At 40.7% G+C, this 19,583-nt stretch overlaps 1 protein-coding gene across 3 annotated transcripts in view; it reads right to left on the bottom strand.

Annotated features, from left to right (window-relative positions):
* TNRC6B (trinucleotide repeat containing adaptor 6B) overlaps positions 1-19,583 on the bottom strand; it is a 250,895-nt gene that overhangs the window by 184,430 nt on the left and 46,882 nt on the right. For all 3 annotated transcript variants that reach the window (XM_082849698.1, XM_082849695.1, XM_082849697.1), the window contains exon 2: positions 3,110-3,183. The gene's annotated coding sequence lies outside the window, so the exon portion shown is untranslated. The remainder of the gene's footprint in view (positions 1-3,109; positions 3,184-19,583) is intronic.

The following is a 19,583-nucleotide window of genomic DNA, read 5'->3' as shown; positions in this document are numbered from 1 at the left end:
TGCAGGGGACACGGGTTCGAGCCCTCGTCTGGGAAGATCCCACATGCCGTGGAGCAACTAAGCCCATATGCCACAACCACTGAGCCTGCGTTCTAGAGCCCGCAAGCCACAACTACTAAAGCCCACGTGCCTAGAGCCCGTGCTCCACAACAAGAGAAGCCACCGCAATGAGAAGGCCGTGCACTGTAACGAGGCATAGCCCCCGCTCGCCTCAACTAGAGAAAAGCCTGTGCACAGCAATGAAGACCCAACGCAGACAAAAATAAAATAAATTTAAAAAAAAAAGACAATTTTATAAAGCATAGGCCACACTGTATTTTGACCTTAGTGTAACTGTAGTTATGGCAACTCTGTCTTCAGGTATGTGGCTGTTTCTATAGAGACAAGGCTGCATGCACCAGGCAGAGAAGCCTGAGCAAAGGCTTGGGGGCTTCACCGGCCTCAGCAAAGCAACAAGCCACAACTGGTCGTGGCGGCAGCAGTGGTGGTGGTGGCACTGAAAGCTCATCTAAATGTCAGCTGTGCAAGTGGCCTCAGCATACATCAGCCACTCTGGCCTAGCAAGCAAATGCCAGCTGTGCTGGCCTCAGCAAAGGCAATAGGGCATTATCAGGCTTGGGTGGCTTCAAAGCACAGAAGGCTGCTGCCTGACCTTGAATTATGCAGGCACAGCTTTTCCTAAGCAGACATGGCTGAGGCAATGATTAGACTTTAGGGAAAAGAGACTTTCTTCATACAGGCCTTTTAGATATTTAGCGAGTACAACCATTATTTGCTGCATATAAGCTGCAAGGCAGCTGAATTTCAAACAGCACATGTGCTATAAAACCAGTGAAGTTCTATGTTTAAATAGTTTGTTCTAGGCTTATATAGGCAATTGAAAGGGGAAATGGAAATTGAGAGGTTTCTCACTAAATGTCATACTGATGTCCTTAATTTGCTCTCTCTCTTTTTTTTGGTTGATTTTGAACTATCCTTAATGTTTTTCAATGTGTTTCTTGAGAAAGCCTCTAAGACATTCTTGTTTGAAGTCGTGGCTTATAGTTGTGTCTAAGGGTCTAAATCAGTTTTACCGCCCTTTTGACAAAAACGAAGGTGAATAAAGTAGGTGACCGATGATAGTCTTGACCTGGCACAGTGCTTCAGCACACACAGGACAGGCCTCAGCAGACGTTAACGAGCAAATACGAGTAACGTCATGCAGCCTCTGTGCTCGAGCTTCTCTAAAGAAGTTGGCAAATATGTTCATATTTTCAAAGTCCTCCAGGATCCAGCCCTCACCTGTCTCTCCAGCACCATCGGCCAAGGTCTCTTTGTTCACTTTGTTCCAGCCATAGTGAACTACTTACAGCTTCCCAAATATGCCAGATTGTTTCAGGTTTCCATGTTTTTATTCATGTTACTCCCTTGGTCTTTCCTCTCCCTACTTCTCATTCGAGACTCAGCTTTTATAAAGTAATTCCTGTCTCACCTCTAGGCAGAACTGGTGATTCCTTCCTCAGTGTTCCCAGTGGATCTTGTTTGAATTTTACTACAAGATCTGTAACACTGTATTGGATTTATTTACTTACATTAATGCCTCTCCTATTAGATTATCAACGCTTTGATACCAGACACTATTTCTCATTAATCTCTGTATTAACAGATTACGTAAAACTGTGTACCCAGCATTTAATAAGTATCCAATAAATTTCTATGTAAGAATGACTGAATTAATCAACTAAAGCCTTTTTTGTTTAAATTGCAATAGGTATTTATTCAATAAATATTTACTGGGTCCCCACCACATGCCAGATGGTGCTGGGCTAGTGTGGTGTAGGAGAATGAGCTTTGGCTTTGAAGGAGCAGAACCATTATTCTTTGTCATTTCTTAGCTGTACAATCTTGAGCAAGTTACTTAACTTTCTAATCTTCATTATTTTCATCTATAAAACTGGTCAGAGGAGGTGTTACAAGAATGAAGTTAAATAATAGGACTTCCCTGGTGGCGCAGTGGTTAAAAATCCACCTGCCAATGCAAGGGACACGGGTTCAAGCCCTGGTCCGGGAAGATCCCACATTCCGCAGAGCAACTAAGCCCACGTGCCACAACTACTGAAGCCTGTGCACCTAGAGCCCGTGCTCCTCAACAAGAGAAGCCACTGCAACGAGAAGCCCGAACACCACAACGAAGAGTAGCCCCCACTCACCGCAACTAGAGAAAGCCCACGTGCAGCAGTGAAGAGTCAACGCAGCCAAAAATAAAAATATATAAATTAATTAATTAGTTAAAAAAAATAATATACGTATAGCACTCAGCAAGGTGTCCAGAAGCAGCCAGCAGGCACTACAAAAACAGTTCCTTTCCAAGAATTCTCAAAGGGTTTACAGACTAGTAAAGGAGACAGATACAAATAACTCTTAAAATAACGAATGCTTCATTGCTGTAACAACAACGGGTGCTCTTAGAACACAGATGAAAAAGAATTTCTGCCAGGAGAGTACAAGAAGGAAGAGTAAATAGTTGCATTCCTCTCCCCTCTTCCAAAATCTAAGCAAAGAGAAGAGCATCCATTAAGGCACAAAGTTGTGAAAAATAACTTCATGTCTGGGGAACAGAACATGGTCTGGTAAGGTTCACAGATAGGGGTTTATTAAAAAAGAAGCCAGAAACGTTGTTTGGGATTAGGTTTTGGAGGGGTTTGTAGGATGACATCTGCATTGACCGGGAGCCACAAGAGCTGTTTAAGCAAAGGTGCGACGTGAGCAAATCTATCGTTAGACGCTGACTCTGGCAGTGCGTGGACTACAGACCGGAGGGGGGAGGGACCGGAGGCAGAGAAGCGAGGCTACACTCACGTAAAACTGTGAAACTGCTAAATCTAAGAACAAATTCTAGCTTCATAAAAGGATGAGGCACCAAATGTCAGTATCAAACGAAATACAGGTGTTTTTAAAGGGACCTAGTGAAGTGGAAATGCAAAAGGGCTTGTGTGATGGCCACTTTAAATACCCTTCTGTAAGAGCTCTGGAAAGAAGCATTAATTTCAAAACGTACTTTTCTTCTTTTTAAGATGAAGACTCTCATTTCACTGTCAATACACGGTGGAAATAGATTTTTAAAACTTACCTTTGACAGTATCCTGGGGCAACACAAGCCCGTGAAGATGAGTCTAGACTACATTCAGTGCAAAAACCAAAACCCTGAAAAGAGAAGAAAATAACAATGAGCCTCATGCTCACAGCAAGATGCCATGGTACAAATCCAGGCTTCTCCACCTACCAGCTACTGACGCTTAGGCCAGTGGCCTAACAGCTCAAGCCTCAGCTTCCTCATTCAACATTGGGAGCAATAACAGCATCTTCCTCATAGGGTTCTTTGGAAGTTTAAATGAAATATGTGTAAAACACTTAATACAGGGCAGGGCACCAGCCACATGCTCTATAAAGGTGAATGGTTTTTAAGGATGTGAACTGAAATACTTTCTGAAGAAACATGACAACCTATGTTAAACCTTTATTATTTATTTAACTCATTTTTTCTACCAAAAAATACCAAATTGCCTTTTCAACTTCTCCATTTGACATGAGGATGTCTCATAATCACTGTAGATTCAATACATCCCAAACTGCACTCTTCATCCCCTCCGCCCCGTACCACCCCCGGACCCCATTCTCCTGTCTCCACTGTCTCAATCAAGGGTATAACTGGGACTTCCCTGGCGGTCCAGTGGTTAAGACTCCGTGCTTCCACTGCAGGGGGCACGATTTCGATCCCTGGTCAGGGAACTAAGATCTGGCATGCCATGTAGCACCACCAAAAAAAATAAGGAGGGGGTATCATCCTCCACCCAGGTGCCTAGGTCAGAACCTCAGAGTCATCCTGGATTTCTCACCCCACCCCAGTCCTCTCACAGTCCATCAGCAAGTCCTGTCATTCCTGATTTCACAATATGTATCTCAGATCCACACATAATTTTTGTTTGTTTGTTTGTTTGTTTTTTTTTGCGGTACGCGGGCCTCTCACCGCTGTGGCCTCTCCCATTGCGGAGCACAGGCTCCGGACGCGCAGGCTCAGCGGCCATGGTTCACGGGCCCAGCCACTCCGCGGCACATGGGATCTTCCCGGACCGGGGCACGAACCTGTGTCCCCTGCATCAGCAGGCGGACTCTCAACCACTGCGCCACCAGGGAAGCCCCATAACTCTTCATTTTCATTGTTGTCATCATTTCTTACTTGTGGAGGCCTCTTAGCTGGTGTTCCTGGGCCTACTCTTGCTCCGCTCCAATCTGTTTCTAATTAATTGCTGGAATGGCCTCTTCAAAATCAAATCAGATGACAGCAAGTTGCTAATAAGTGCAGTGAAAATGTTATTTCATGATGGAATGTTTCTCTCTTTATATATATGTGAAATATATACTCATATATATACAAATATACATGAAATGACAGCCATTTATTAGACATTGAGAGATCCCAGGCCAGTCCCTTCATTTTATAATGGCAGGAACAAATGCTAGAAGGATATTCTGCTCAACATGCTACACTGTCGTCAGAAAGATGGTCACTATTTGGAAGCTGGCCCCCTAGCTGATTTCAACTGGCCCCCTAGTTGATTTCACAATCAACTTAATGTTTCTGTCCAAGAAAGCACATTCCATTTCCCATGGCTACGGATTATAAATTATAGCTTTAGTCCTACATTTGAGGTAGTGTTTTACTGAATCTCTAAAGCATCTTGCTGCTCTCTTATCTCTCATCATCTCTACCTTAGCTTATTTTTTTAAGTGTTTGAATAAATAAATGTCAGATGGAATGGTGTTGTGATATTAGTGACATTTTAATTATTATCTTTACCCTTCTTTTATACACACTATTATCCCAGCAATCTTCCTTTCTAAAAAGCCAATTTGACCTTTGAGCATACCACTGCCAAAATTCAGTCAATACCTACCCACTACCCTTAGGGTTAAATTCAAGATCTCTCTAGCCCCATCGTCACTTCACATTCTAGTCACATGGACTGCACAGGGTTTCCTTGCTCACTAACGTCTCTGAGGGCCCTGTGCCTAATTCCCTTCTACTCCTCTTTTTTTTTTTTTAATAAGGGGTGCTATTTATTTATCTATTTTTGGCCGCATCGGGTCTTAGTTGCGGCATGTGGGATCTTCGTTGAGGTGCGAGGGCTTCTCTCTAGGTGTGGCGCACGGGCTCTCTAGTTGAGGCATGTGAGCTCAGTAGTTGCAGCATGTGGGCTTAGTTGCCCTGTGGCATGTGGGATCTTAGTTCCCCGACCAGGGATCCAACCCACGTCCCCTGCATTGGAAGGTGGATTCTTTACCACTGGACCGCCAGGGAGGTCCCCCTTCTACTCCTCCTTTAAGATCTGCCTCAGGTGTTAGCTCCCGAAAGCTTCCTGTACCCTTCCTGGTTGCACTAAGTGTTCCTCCTCTGAGAAATACCATATAATACTGGTAATATCCATGGGTCTGTTTTCTTCACACAACAGAACTCTCTGACAACAAGGACTATCTATGTCTTACATTAACTTTGAATTTGGTATTGGGTAGGAGTTCAATAAACATAAGCTGAACTGAATCCTGACGTGATTCCAATAACTCAGTACTGCAGTGTGGACGCTTCCACACTGCACTGGGGAAAGATGAAGAAGCTAGTTGCAACTTCCAAGATGGGCCTGGCCCTCACAGAGGATGTAAACCTTGTGGTTACGTGTGACACTCAGCACCTCAGAGAAAGACAGGATTCTTAACTTTTTCTCAACTGCAGACTATCAAGATAAGACCGACTAATTTTCAGTTCTCTATTGTGGTTAGTTTCTGCCCCGGCTAAACATTCTTCTCCAGACTTATCAGTAGTCTAAATTCTATACCAACTTCATAAAGTAGCCCATTATTACATATCTTGCTAACAGACAAGCTTAGGACACTGGCCAGCTCTGTCCTTTGCCTGCTTGGCAGTTGGTCCCGGACGCTTGCCGGTGGTCAGTGATGGAAAAGGAGTTAAAACAGAGGAGAGGCAGGTGGGGGGAACTGGGCAGTTTTCCAAGTACTCTGGAAACCAGTTTTTACAGGACAGCTTCATTACTTTCTCTGCAGGGCTGTAAACCTCTGTATCAGATGCACTCATAGTCAAGATAAACAAAATTTTATTCTAAAATCAACATTTAAAATTATCTAGTTGAAGTTATCTACAGCACTAATTTCCTTCTAAGGTATGAGTAATGGCAAATTCCTTCCAAACATCATTTTGAAATGTTCAGAACTACACTGCAATCCTTCCATCTGAGCATGTGTAGCCACGGCAGTAAACTATTTGAACTGCTCCAGTTTTCTCTATTCTCTTGCAGAATAACCAGATTGGCCTTGAAATTCACACAGAGGGGTGGGAAGGTTCAGTGGATCTTGGACTAAATCAATTCCCAGGCCCTGCAAAACTTCAAGTAGGCTTCAAGAGCTCCTCCACAGTTAAGTATGGAACTAAACTCACAGATGTAATTAGAACTGAAATCTTTCACATGGTTGAAAGAAATACAAAGTCAATAAACTATATTTACTAATAACACCTCTGATATGATAAAGTTTTAATTTTCAAACTTGGTTGTTTAGCATGATTCTTTTAAATTTAGTTTCAATTCTCATTTCAAAAAAACTCAAGCAATATGAATAAAGCCCTTGACCATGGTCCTCTCTCTCCCTTCCCTGGTCTTCCCAGGACTCACCACTGTTATCTGTTTGATAACCGTCATGATTCTTGAGATGCAGATTATTAAGAATATACCTGTAAACTTTTAAGTGAATCACAAATAACACTGAAAACCCTGACTGTCTACCTTGTTGGCGACTGGCCTAACTTCAAGCAAGATGTCCGGAAGAGATGCCTTAAGTGAGGCAGCAGATGTGAGGGTGGAGCAAAACGCCAGCAAAGAAGCCCAGGAAGGTATTCCCAGGAGGCAAGCATAGACCAGGAGATTCTGGGCAGATGGGAGGGTACCACACATCCAGCTCTATAAGCGGGGCACCCAGCCCAAGTGGGCAAAAAGGAACCTATTTAATTAACACCAATGATAAAGTCAAAAGTCTAAGGAGCGCAGGTGGAAGCTGTTCTGCTACAGGTCAATGGGTTTATTTAGCCACCAATACCTGAGGGTTGTTATTGTTCCAAGATCTGGAAATGCTTTCCAGTTTCCGATCACTTCTACTTCAGTTCAACACTTTGGAAATTCTGTAAAAATGTGCAAGTCTGCCCACTCCTAAAAACATCCCCTTTAATCCTAAAATTTCCTCCAGCTTCTGCACCCTCCATCCCCTCTTTCCTCTCTTACTCAAGCTCTTAAAAAAGAAGCTTTTGGGACTTCCCTGGTGGCTCAGTGGTTGAGAATCTGCCTGCCAATGTAGGGGACATGGGTCCGAGCCCTGGTCCGGGAAGATCCCACATGCCGTGGAGCAACAAAGCCCGTGTGCCACAACTACTGAGCCTGTGCTCTAGAGCCCACGAGTCACAACTACTGAAGCCTGTGAGCCACAACTACTGAAGCCCACGTGCCTAGAGCCTGTGCTCCACAACAAGAGAAGCCACTGCAATGAGAAGCCCGTGCACCGCAACAAAGAGTAGGCCCCACTCGCCGCAACTAGAGAAAGCCTGCACGCAGCAACGAAGACCCAACGCAGCCAAAAATAAATAAATAAATAAATAAATAAATAAATAAATAAATAGCAGTATGCGGGCCGCTCACTGCCGTGGCCTCTCCCGTTGTGGAGCACACGCTCCGGATGCGCAGGCCCAGCAGCCATGGCTCACAGGCCCAGCCGCTCCGCAGCATGTGGGATCTTCCCAGACCGGGGCACGAACCCGCGTCCCCTGCATCGGCAGGCGGACTCTCAACCACTGAGCCACCAGGGAAGCCCTAATTAATTAATTTTTAAAAAAAGAAGACGTTTTTATTTGTGGTGTCAGTGTCCTTATCTCTCATACACTTGCTAAGCATCAAAATTTGGTTTCTTTCCCTATCACTCTCTGTTGTCAAATACAGTGGATATCATTGAATTTTTTGCTTTAACCTCTCTTTGGCATTTAAAAATTAGAATGACCTGAAACCCTTGTCATTTGGGAGCTCCTTTCCTATCTTGATGTTAAGGATACTGCAGATCCCGTCGCTAGGCCAGGGGCACCTTGCTTTAGTTCCTGGTCCCTTGGCTGTGTCTGGGTCCCCCTGTCTCCCTAGGTTTGCAGCCAGCCCAAGGCCCCTGTCAATACTGTTGATTTTCAGGTTCTCACCATGGGCAGAGTGTTGCTGGGTAAGAAGCTGCTGCTTCTGTACATGGAGGGTTGGAGGACAGGGGTTGTGGTAAAGGAATCCAACTCAATTCTTGTCTTCAAGGATTGAGCCTAGTTCTGATGCTCAAACTGATATGGACCATATTTAGTCCCTTTATCCCACAGAAGAGGCCAAATGCATCAGTTTTGCTATCTTGACTTAGACCATTTCCTTCCAGTCTCTTTTGCTGGACAGTCTTTCTCTACTTGTTCTTTCATTATTGGTATGTTCCTCGGGAATTCATCCTCCCTTTTTCTTTTTATTATAAACCAGGGGTCCCCAACCCCCGGGCCATGGACAGTTGCCGGTCCGCGACGTTAGGAACCGGGCCGCACAGCAGGAGGTGAGTGGCAGGCGAGCGAGCGAAGCTTCATCTGCTGCTCCCCGCCGCTCCCCATCGCTCGCATTACCACCTGAACCATCCCCCTACACCAGTCCGTGGAAAAATTGTCTTGCACAAAACCGGTCCCTGGTGCCAAGAAGACTGGAGACCGCTGATATAAACTCATGTCCTTATTCTCTCCCACAGATTTAACTACTAGCTATATCTTGATGACTCCCAAATCTCTCTCTAGGGCTCCTCTTTCTTACAATCTTCAAAGCCATCTATAGAGCTTCCTAATGTCAGTGGACTTCTGTACCCCATGTTCCACAGGTCCCTAAAACGCCACGTAATGACACAAAATAATTCGCCTCTCTACAGAATCCTAGCATCCCACTCAAATAAAAACGCAACGTAATGACACAAAGTAATCTGCCTCTCTACAGAATCCTAGCGTCCCACTCAAATAAAAATCTGGGACCATCAGCAGCATCTTGCTCTCACTAAACTCTGTCAGTTCTAATCCCCAAATATTTCAACAGGTACTTTCTTCCCTATTCCTACTGTCACTGCCTTAGTTCCAGCATAGTTTCTCACCAGATTTATTCCATTTGTTTTTTAATTGATTTTTTTACCCTCAAGACCCACCCCACCCCCACTGCCATTAGAATTACCGTTGTAAAGTGCAAAACCACAGTGCCTCTGCAATGTCTCTCATCCATCTTCAAGATGAAATCTAATTCCCACTGCGTGGTATAAAGCCCAGGATCCATTCTCCTCTCAGCTTCATTTCACAAAACCACATTGCTTTCAATTTCCCTTAAGCACCACATGGCTTTGTGTGCCTGTGACTTTGTACATGCTGTTTCCCCTTGGACTCCTTCCCACTCACAGGGCAAATTTCTTCTCAACCTTCAAGATGCAAGAAAAGGGAAACCTTTCCTATGAAGTTTGTCTTGATTCCTCTCTGGATGGGTCCTTCCTCTGGTCCTTGTATATTTTTCCACTAGGCTTGTTTATGTCGTGTATACTACAAGGTCATAAGCTTCCTGAAGGCAGAAACTGCTAAGTCTTTTTATCACAGTATCACCATCATTTGAAACAGTGCTAGTGCAAAGGATATTCCAATAAGCTCTTATGAAATAAAAACATACATTTTGGGGGAAAAAGAAAATCAACTCAATACAATATTCTTAGTTTACTCAAATAAGGATGCTGCTTATCGCTTGTAACAATATATCCAGGGGGACTTCCCTGGTGGCGCAGTGGATAAGAGTCTGCACTCCCAGTGCAGGGGGGCCAGGTTCAATCCCTGGTCAGGGAACTAGATCCCAAATGCATGCCGCAACTAAGGAGCTGGCGAGACACAACTAAGGAGCCCTGGAGCCGCAACTAAGGAGTCCACCTGCCACAACTAAGACCTCACACAACCAAATAAATAAATATTTAAAAGCAAACAAACAACAACAAGAAAACAATACATCCAAGGCCACATTACAGATTCCATCCATTCATTCATTCATTCAGTGAATGAGCCACCTGCCAGTTATCATGCTCTGTTCTAGAAACACCATGGTGAAGTTATGCTAGGCTCTCGGGGCAGTGTGCTACTTGCATGGACCCACAGACTTCCAGGGAGAAGCTGTGAAGAAACTCTGGGACTGAGAGCAGGACCCTGGCATAAAGATGTTAAATTTATTATATCTTGTAAGTCAGGGAGGGTTGCCTAATAAAAAACAAACTCAGTCTGAAGCAGGGATGATGAAAAAGGCACGTGCTTCACCTTCAACCACTAATCCAGTTTGGTCAAATGGAACTAATGCCCTCTCACTTAGTCCAGGACAACTTGTCAATTCTTTAACAGAAAGTAAAGCTACCCTCTGAAGACCTACACACACTGCAAGTCACTTGGAGATGGGGGCGGGATGGTAGGGAATAATGACTGCCAGCTACAAGAACAGCAAAGGCAGCTACTGGAACAGCAGATTCAACTCAACCAGCTTTCCTGATGCTTACGAAATGCCCAGCACCATGCTCAGCGTTTTCAGAGCAAGGGCCTCTGGCCAGGTTTTACTGAAAGCATTGGCCACATAAGAATCAAACAGATTAACATGCTCAGCTTCTGTACCCAATTCATTGACGATCTATGATCAAAAAGCCTTTATTCTTTTTCCATATTGTATATTTTATGTAGGTTTTTTAAAAATCAAATAGCTATTTCTATGAAGGTTCTTCATAAAATTTCAAATGCATATTGGTTCTCCATTAAACCAGTAAGTGAAATTTTAATATTGATATTGAAGATAATAATAATATGAATAACCATTAACTATTTATGCTGTGCTCAGCAATACACATCGTGGACATCTCAAAAAACTCTCATTTAAGCTATGCTCCCTGTCCTCAGAGGTCTTAACACTGTTGATAAGTGTTGATAAGAAAACTAGCACTCCAATCAATTCCACAAAAACTAAGCACTAAGCTATGTGGCACAGAAGTTTTAGGATGCAGAGAAAATGGTGGGCTAGACAATCTGTGCAGCCTTCAGAGAGAAACGAAGATTCGTGCTGGAATTGACGGGATCTAAAGCAGTGATTCTCAAACCTTTTCGGCTCAGGGTCTTTTTACATTCTTAAAAATTATTAAGGACCCCCAAAAGCTTTTGTTTAGGTGGGTTGTAATTATCAATATTTACCACATTAAAAATTAAAATTATGAAAAATTTAAAATATTTATTCATAAATATTTAAACATACAAATGATTATGTTAACATTTTAAAATTAAAAATCATATTTTAAAGGATACAAAATTTGAGAAAAGTACCATTTTTTAACATTTTTGCAAGTGACTTTAATATTTTGCAAATATCAGACAACAGCTGTATCCTAACATCTGCTTTTGCATTCAACCTTTTGCAGTACCGCATGCCATGCAGCCTCTGGAAAACTCCACTGTACACTCAGGAATGAGTTTAAAAGGCATATATCATCTTAATGTTATTAAATAATTGTGATTTCATGTACCTCCTGAAAGGGTCTAGATGGGGGGTGAGGAGGGATCCATGGATCACAATTTGGGGGATCATTAATTTTAAAAGAGAAAGAAAATGGGATAAGCAAGGGCTGGGCAGGAAGGAAATGTGTGGCTCGAGAGCCGTAACTTCCAAGTAAGCAATGCTTACCCCTAAAATCTTGGCTACAACCAGGCTCACCTCCATCGTGAGCCTCAGAGACAGAAATGGCAGGGCAAGGTGGGGACAAGAAGCCTCCACCTCACTCCATGGTGCGTCTGTGCCTGTGGAAGAGGCTCTGCTGCCCTCGGCAACATTCCCTGGAGGCCACGTCAGGCTTTCCTCTCTGGCGCCTACACTGTGCTCTCCTCCTAGAAGCTGTAAATGGCTCACAAGAAACTGCCTTGCCGGGCCTTCCCAAGGCTGTGTTTACTAACTACTAAATCATCTCCCTGCTACAGTCTCAAATTCTTCAGACATTTCTTGATCTGGCTGTCTTAAAAAGCACATTTAACATCAGCCACGTAGCCAGTTTTTCCTTGCCAATAATCATGGGAGTTTGCTATTCGGTTCCTGTGCATCTTGCGACTGTAAAAACAGTTCCCGGAGCATCATATGTCATGGATCTAGTTGCCATAAACTGAAAACATTTTCTTCATATTTTGTGGCACAAACTAAAAGCATTCTGGATGCGATTTGCATACAGTCCATCTCTGGCCAAAAAAAGAGGTTTAAATATATGGATAGACGGAGAAAGGGGGGTGGTCATTACCATCGTTAAACTGTTTTATCATCAGTGTTCAATAGTGTATAACTATGGTAAAATTCTAAATTAAAAAATAACATTCTAAAATTAACCTGCAATAAGTACAGTTGTTCATTTTATGTAGCAAGCTTTAAGTTGTCTAACAGTTATTTTATAGCTGAGAGAAGCACAGATGAAACAGAAGCTTCTTTTTTGGTCTTTTAAATAAAAAATATAAAAAATAAAAACAATCATGAATCTATATAGTTTTCAGTCTTTTTTATTTTATTTTTTTAGTAAACATATTTATTAAGGCCTCTTTGACCAGAAGAGAATGGATCATTTTGAAGTCAAAGTGAAACTAAAACTTTAAAAGAGATTTCTGGTTCTGGGAATGGTAAACTAGGTAATTCAGACGAACCATCCTATCTTGCTAAAAACAGCCCAGAAAATCTGGACAAAATATAAAAAAATATCTTAAAGGCAGAGAAGCACTAATAAGTTAATTATGAATTACCATACACAAAAATCAATTCCAGTTGAACTATCTACCCCAAAGGGGAAGTTAAATAATAAAGCTTTTGGAAAACAATGTAGGATAAAGTTTCCATTACCTAGGCATAGGGAAGGATCTCTTAAACAGGAAACAAAAAGTATCTATTATCAAAAAACACACAAATATAATGATACCAAAATTCAGCTTTTGTTCACCAAAAGACATCCTCAGGAAAACAAAAAAGCAGGTTATATAAAACCAATAAAGGGCTCATATTCAAAATAATAAAGAGTTCTAAAATGAAAAAAAAGGCAGATAACAATAGGAAAATGGGCAAGAGGCAAGATGAGGCACATCACCAAATAAACAAACAAACTACATTATCTAAATGGCCAATGAACATATGAAAAGGTGTCTAGCCTCAACAGTAAGAAAAATACAAAAGAAAATCACAATGGAAAATAAAAAAGAAAATCATAATGACATAACATTATATACCAGAATAACTAAAAATTTTAAAGTCTGATAATAACACGTGTGGCCAAGGATATGGAACAACCCGAACAATCATGTACTACTTGTGTGAATGTAAACTGTTACATCCACTTTGGAATACAGTTTGGCATTATTCTTCTAAAGTTAAAGACAGACATACTCCATGATCCAGCAATTGCACTCCCAGGTATATACCCCAAAGAATTCATGCACATGTGCACCAAAAGATATACAAAAATATTCAGAGCAGCACTATTATAATAGCCCCCAAGTGGGAACAAGCCAAATATTCTCAAGAGTAGAATGGATAAATATATTCTGACGTATTTATAAAATGGAATACCATACAGAAATGAAGATCAAGAAACAACAGCCATACACAGCAACATGGATGGATCTCACAAACATAATGACCACAAACAAAAGAATATATAGCATGTGACTCTGTCCAAAATCAGCCGCAACTATAATGTTTAGAGGTACATAGGAAGGAAAGAAAGAAATCAGAAGAGTGGTTACCTGTAGGTGGGAGTGGGGGGGGATCACTAGAAAAGTCACTAAAAAGAGCTGCTGGGTCCCTCCCTGCAATGTCTTATTCTTTGACCTCAGAGGTGGTTATTTTAAAATAACTAAGTTTTACATTTGTATTTTATGCACTTTCTGGTTGTGTGATATATTTCACAATAAAAAAGGATGAAAGCAAAACAAAAATAAAATTAATACAAAGGAAAAAGTGGTATCTTTGGTATAACTTTAAAAATTAGATGACAGAACCCCAATTCCTTAGCTGGCATCCTGGCCCTTCATTATCCAGCCCTGTCCTTCTAGTCTTATCTCTTGCCACCCACCTTTCTTCACAAGTAGTACAAGGAGCCTGCCACACTCGTTCTCAACCCTGTGCTTTCTTTAGCTTTACTCGTGGTATTTCTTTGTCTAGAAAAGCATGTAGACAAAACCCAATCATCGTTCTGCAAGGCTAAGTACAAGCTGTCATTCAAGACACAGCCTGGGTGTCACCTCCAGTGAGACACCTTTTCAGGAGACACAGATTCTAGAGCCTCACTGCCTGGTTCAAATTCCAGATTTGCCATTTACTGGGCATGTGACCTTGGTCAAGTTACCAACCTTAGTTTTGTAGCTTCCTCATCTGTAAAAAGGGGTAAAAATACTACCTGCCTCACCAGGTTCCTGTAATGATTAAATGAGTAAATATATGCGAAGTGTTTGGAACATGCCTGGAGAGAGTAAACGCTAGGTATTAGCTATTATTATTATCTAGCTACTATTACTAGCTATTATTATCAAGTATTATTATTAACTAGGTATTAGCTATTATTATCATCAATACACTCTGATAATCTCCTCCCTATCCCCCAAAGCCCCTCCAGATTAGATACTCTTCCGCTGGGTTCCCATGGCTCAGTATTATAGCTTATTTTCCTTTATACAGCTCTTATGGATAGTTACTTCCTTGAGAGCAGGAACTAAATCTTTCACATCTCAATCCCCAACATTTAGAACAGTGCCTGATATGTAGTAGATGCTCAATGAATATCTATGGAATGAATAAGCTACAAAGACTGCAAACATGTATCTATATCACATATAAGAGTAGTCCTTTTGTGGGGACTTCCCTGGCGGTCCAGTGGTTAAGACTCCATGCTTCCAATGCAGGGGGCACGGGTTTGATCCCTGGTTGGGGAACTAAGATCCTGCATGCCATGTGGCCAAAAAAAAAGAAAGAAAAGAGTAGCCCTTTGGTGCTGCCCTATTGCGTGTGTACACTACAAACTGGAAGCATCATCTTGATGAGATTTCTACAGCAAATACCTCAGAATATGGATGGAGACTCCCTCTAGCAGCAACAAATGAGAGACAATAATACTCGTCCTATGCACCTGTTGTGAGGCTACTGTGAGGTTCAAATGATAATGACTATGAAAATATTTTTTAAGTGTGAAGCTCTACAATATAAAGTTTTATCATCTTAATAAAACAACAGGATTATTGTTGAATTGCAAGTCTGGAAAGGGATTTAAGGGATTAATAAGGAATTAATATAATGTAAAAATGCAATCTGACATGGTCTTAGATAAGATTTTTTATTTTCAGGTTAAAATATTATGCAATGAAATTTTCTGATTTTCTCATTTGGTTATTAAAGATTTATGTACTGTCAAAACATTTATGTATATATGAATGTTCACAGCAGCATTATTCATAATAGGCCAAAAAGTGGAAATCACCCAAATGTCCACCAACTGGTGAATGAATAAACAAACTGTGGAACATCCACCCAGTGGAAAACTACTCAGCAATAAAAAGGAACGAACTACTGATACATACTACACAACGTGGGTGAACCTCAAAAACATGCTTGGTAAAAGAAGCCACCCATGAAGGCTACATATTTTATGATTCCATTTAAATGAAATGTTCACAAAAGGCAAATCTACAGAGACAAAGTAAATTAGTGGTTGCCTAGGGATGGGAGTTGGAACAAGGATTGACAGCAAATGGGCATAAAGGGTCTCTGCGCTGATGGAAACGTTCTAAAATTGAGTTGTGATGATGACTACACAACTGTGTAAGTTTACTGAAAATGTTTTAATTTCATACTTAAAATGGGTGAATTTATGGTATGTAAATTATACCATAATAAATTTATGGTATGGTATTTATGGTATTATGGTATAAATTATACCATAATAAAGTTGTTTTTTAAAATACAAATATTTGGCATTCTTTTACAGCTAGCTATACTTCCCACATCTTCAAAATCTCACCCAGGGACTTCTCTGGTGGTCCAGTGGTTAAGACTCTGTGCTCCCAATGCAGGGGGCCCAGGTTCGATCCCTGGTCAGGGAACTAGATCTCACATGCCGCAACTAAAGCTCTCACACCGCAACTAAGAAAAGATTCCGCATGCTGCAACTGAAAGACCCCACATGCCGCAACTAAAAATCCCGCATGTGACAACGAAGATCCCAAGTGCCACAACTAAGACCCAGCGCAGCCAAATAAATAAATATTAAAAAATATAAAATAAAATCTCACCCACACATGGGACCAAATAACATAAAATTAACAAGAAAAATCAGCTTTTAAAAATTAAAAAATAAAAATATGTCACATACTAAATATCTTAAAAACCCAAAGCGCCATCTCTATACTTATTTTCCAATCCAGGAGCAACAAATAATGATCTTGATAAACAGGCTTTCACTGTCATTGTTCATTTCATCCCACCTGTATAAACATGCACTCTTGCCTCATTTGCATTTGTAATTGCAAATATAAATATTTGGCACAATGTCTCCCCCTTTTTTATGGCCAAACAGCAAGCATAAGAAAAAGGTAAATACAAGAAAGCATAGTGCATAATGAGATAAAAATAATGATATACATACAATAAACAGGATTTCTAAATAGGGTATAAACTAACCCTTAGAAATCAACAGTCTTTATACAAATGTATTTCAGATTGAATTCTACAAGTCCTAAAATGCTATCCAAATTAGTTTGCCGAACTGGAATTGTTAAACTGGATATTGCTTAAAGTAGGTCACTGGCACGGGCCTGAAAGTGTTTGGTAATGCAGAGTTCTACTTGCAAAATCATTTGTCATAATGAGATCTGACTTAGACACAAGAGGAGAAACCACACTGGTTGGGTGTCAACTGTCAGTTGTATTTTATTCAAATAAATCTCATTTTAGATGTATCACACTGCAGATTCTTGAACAGGGAAATAACAAGATGAAAGAAGTGTTTTCGAAAAAAGTAAATCTGGTGGCAATGTTCAGAAAATGCCTCTTTTGCTTCCTGCTCCTTTCTCTCTCACATCGACGCAGTCTCCAAAGGCCATTAATCTTTCTTCTGAAATGTCATTCAGGTTTCTTCCTTTCTTTCTACTTCTACTCTCACTACAATAATCCTAAATTGTGTCAGGAGTCATTAAAGGACAGGAAAACTGGGAAAAGAAGCCCAAACTAGAGGCCATTAGAATAATCTAGATGGAAAAGAAGAGGACTTGGTCTCGAGCAGTGGTTCTCAAAGTGTGGTCCCCAGACCAGAAGCATCAGCATCACCTGGGAACTGGATAGAAATGTAAATTCTCAGGCTTTACTAAGACCTACTGAATCAGAAACTCTGGGGGCAGGGCCGGCAATCTGTGTTAATGAGCCCTGCAGATGATTCTGATGTAGGCGTAAGTTTGAGAATTAGTGGTTTGGAAAGAAGCAGAGAAGAAGGAATTGGCCAAGATGAGGAGAGAATTTGGGAACCTGATAAGAATTTCTATCACAATGTCCCTCCAATCTCCAACCCAACCTATCCAAAAAGAACTCTTCTCCAAACCTCTCTCCCAAGAATTATTCATTCCTGATATCACAACCCTCTATGTTGCTTACATTCAATCTCCCTTCCCACTAGCCCTCATCCAACATACTAATCTTGTTGATTCCACAGTTGAAGCTCTAGTCAATCAAGGAGAAAAGAAATGCACCATATAAGGGAAATTATGATAAAAAGGACTCTTTAAACCAGTGAAGAAAAGATGAATTATTCAATAAATGGTTTTGGAATAACCAGCTAGTTATCGTGGGAGTGGAAAGTGGAAAGCTATATTCCTTCCATCAATTCTGAGATGGGTATTTTTTTCTTTATATGTTAACATCTCTGAAATCCAGACAGGTTTTACAATTAATGCCATCTTATATCTTACAGTTAATTGACAGCATTCTTTTTTCTTAGTGGAGCATAAAATAATGTATGTCTTATAATTGATGGCATCTTAAATTCAATAAAATATGGTAATATAACCCCTAACATTTACTGAATGCATACTATGGGCCAGTCACAACGCTTTAGATTTAATAACTCATTTACTTATTTAAAACACCCCACAAAGTGTATTACTGTCATCCCATTTCACAGAGAAGAAAACTGAAGCAGAGAGCTTAAACAACATAGTCAAGGGCAGTAGAACTCAAGCTGACTCCAGAGCTTAAGCTCTTAACTACTGTGTTATAACTGAAAGCTCAAAAACACTCTTCTATTTCCTCCATTCATCATAAAATGGTCTTTATTTCAAAATAAAGATTTTGTCATCATTTTTGAAAGATAATTATTTTTCTCTCAGCACTTCGACAACAGCATTCTGTCTCGTGGCTTCCACTCCAGCTAAGGAGAAGTCAGCTGTCAACCTGTAGTCTGAGAACAGTCTGCTTTCTCTCTCTGGCCACTGTTACGATCTTATATTTGCCAATGTATTTAGGGGATGTTTCTCTGTCTTTATCTTGCTTGAACTTCCTAATTCAGAGGATTCAAGTCTTTCATCAATTTTGGAAAATCTCAGTCAGTATCTCCTCAAATATTCCCTCTCTCCCAATTTTTCTATTATCTCCTTCCAGAATTCTGATTAGACGTTACGTTAGACCTCATTCTATCTTTCACATGCCTTAATCTTTCTTTTATATTTTCTCTTTGTCTCTCTGGGTTTTCTGTGGGCAATTTCTTTAGCTCTATCTTCTAGCTCATTAGTTCTCTCTTCATGTGTCTAATCTGCTATTTAACTTGTCGATTAACTACTAAATTCAATAATCGTGTTCTTCAGTTCTGAAATGGTTCTTTTTAAAACATATCTGGTTATTAATATCTTTTAAAACAGCTAGTCAGATAGCTCTACAACAACGCACAGCAATTGAAAAACCCGGCCACAACGTATGGGACTTTCAACCTAGTTATTTCGGATGGTCTCAGTTACCTAGTTATGCTTTTAATCTCTGTTTTTATTGCTTTAAAGATATCAAATATTTTTACTTTATGTTCAGTTTCCAATCATTACAATATATAGTCTTTTCAAATCAGGTGACTTTATTTCTGCTGACTCACTCATTGCAGCTTGTTTCCTAAGTGCTTTGTGATTTTTCATCGTGGGCTTCTGTTCTGTGGAATTTTATTTGTGGGACTTGTTTGAGTCCTAAGTAGGGTATTTTTTCTCCTGAGAATATTTGTGTTGCTCTGTCAGGTTCCTGGAGGAACTACTAACCCAAGAACAATTTAAAGTAAATTAGCCTGAGTTTCTCATGCTACACAGACAGTATGAATTCAAATCCACATCCACACATGGGCCAGTTCATGGTTATGAATCCTTAGGGGAGATTTCCAAAAAATTTATTATGGAAAAATTTAAGCAC

Source organism: Leucopleurus acutus (genome assembly GCF_964270905.1).
Source record: "Leucopleurus acutus genome assembly, chromosome: 11".
Classification (NCBI taxonomy): Eukaryota; Metazoa; Chordata; class Mammalia; order Artiodactyla; family Delphinidae; genus Leucopleurus; species Leucopleurus acutus.
This window is presented reverse-complemented; position numbering and strand designations above follow the sequence as displayed.